This window comes from Alexandromys fortis, unplaced genomic scaffold (assembly GCF_014885135.2).
Source record: "Alexandromys fortis isolate MF-2015 unplaced genomic scaffold, M_Fortis_MF-2015_v1.1 scaffold_163, whole genome shotgun sequence".
Taxonomy (NCBI): Eukaryota; Metazoa; Chordata; class Mammalia; order Rodentia; family Cricetidae; genus Alexandromys; species Alexandromys fortis.
This window is the reverse complement of record NW_026068085.1, coordinates 2,673,373-2,675,694: the sequence shown is the minus strand read 5'-3', so window position 1 is coordinate 2,675,694 and position 2,322 is coordinate 2,673,373.

Here is a 2,322-nt window from a genome sequence, read left to right as displayed (position 1 = left end):
TTCCCCAAATGGTATGTGATGCACCAATAACTAGAGCCTGTGTATTTTCCACTGATGCAAATAAAACAGGGAAGGCAGGTTACAAATCAGAAGAATTAAGTAAGGTGGAACAAAGCCCTTATAATTTTGTCCAGGAGGCAGAATTATATGCTATTCTTATGGTACTAAGGAATTTTTAAAAACCTCTCAATATAGTTACTGATTCACAATATGCAGAAACAGTTGTCTTGCATATTGAAACTGCTAAATTTATACCAGATGATACAGAATTGACTTCTTTACTCATCCAGGTGTAAGACATAATCATGAATAGGCTTTGTCCAATATACATAACACACATCTGATCTCATACGGGTTTGCCAGGACTTCTAGCACAAGGCAATGCACAAATTGATCAATTATTGGTTGGAAGTGTGTTTCAGGCCTCTGAATTTCATAAAAAACATCATGTCAATAGCAAAGGTTTAAAGAAAGAGTTTTCTATTACATGGCAACAAGTTAAGGAGATTATAAAAAGATGTCCTACTTGATCTTTCTATAATCAAACACCATTGCCTGCAGGGAGTAACTTTAAGGGTACTCAAAGGAATGAGATCTTGCAGTTGGATGTGTTCCACTTTACAGAATTTGGAAAATTAAAATATGTACACCACACCATAGACATGTATTCAGGTTTTCAATGGGCAACTGCCTTGAGCTCAGAAAAGGTTGATTCAGGAATCACACATTTATTGGAAGTTATGGCCATCATGGGTATACCTGCACAAATAAAGACAGGCACAAATAAAGTCCAGCATATGTTTCTAAGAAAATGAAACACTTTTTTTTGCTTATTATAATATAAAACACATTACAGGTATACCAAATAATCCTACAGGTTAGGCAGTTAAAGAAAGGTCAAACAATACTATAAAGGATATGCTGAACAAACAGAAAGGGATGGAAAATACCCCCAGAAATAGATTGCATAATGCTTTATTAACCTTGAATTTCCTTAATGCTAATGAGAAAGGAACAGTAACAGCAGAGAGACACTGGATAATGGCAAAAACTTCTGAATTGAATCAGCCAGTGATGGAGTTGGGTCTTGTATCTTATCTGTTGCTTTCATTAGTTAACTAATAAAGAAAACTGCTTGGCCTGATAGGACAGAAAATTAGGTAGGTGGAGTAAACAAAACAGAATGCTGGGAGAAAGAAGCCGAGTCAGGCAGTCGCCATGATTCTCCCACTCCAGACAGATGCAGGTTAAGATCTTTCCTGGTAAGCCAGCTCATGGTGCTACACAGAATATTAGAAATGGGTTAGATCAATATGTAAGAGCTAGCCAATAAGAGGCTGAAACTAATGGGCCAGACAGTGTTTAAAAGAATACAGTTTCTGTGTAATTATTTCTGGTGTAAAGCTAGTCGTGAGGGCGGCCGGGTGCCAGGAACGCAGCTCCTTCAACAAGCCAGTATATTTCAAGGATGTGTTGACCTCACAATGGAAACCAGGAGATGTACTACGTTGGGGAAGGATTTTCACTCTTGTTTCCACAGGAGAAAAAATTATGGATACCATCAAAATTAATAAAGATTCACTTTGAAAAGGAGAAACCTCTTGAAAATAAATGATACCTCATCTACAACAGTGACAATCATTCAGGTGGTAAGTAAAGCTCATAAGGGTTAGGGCAGGGTTCTGCTCTTATCTTTACAGAAAAATACACATCATCAAAAATTCAAGAGACCCAGGATGTTTGAATTCTTACAGAAGAAAAATTAACTATCCACTAAGGAGCATCTAGGAAACAGAATATGGTTTATGAATCCAGGTCTGGGTTACACTTACATTTACACACACACACACATACACATACACACATTAATATATTCAGCTGGTTTTGGAGTTGGACAATGGCTCCGTACTTCTCTAAATCCAAGCTTGTTGTTAAAAGGAATATTCAGAGTTTCTGTCTTATCTCAAGAGCCATCTGGTATGGGACAGAAGAAAGATTTTATGAAAAATTTTACTTTCTCCATGTCTACTTTGTCTATATCATATTCTTCATTGAATGTATGTTTATATGAATGATGTTTAAGTTTTTCACAATGAACATAGATTTTCCTAGAGATCCTTTTCCTCCAGTAATCTTTGAAGTTTCCAGGAAGAAAATGGGGCCCCACAGCAACAACTCCACCTAGTTGAGATGACATCATGATGCTGACAGCATTATTATAAGACCACTTTTTTGAGGGGGGAGAACGGCAGATGCTGAAATGGTGCACCTTCTCATGACATTCTGGCCAGAACTCCAAATAAGAACTTTGAAAAAAAAAAA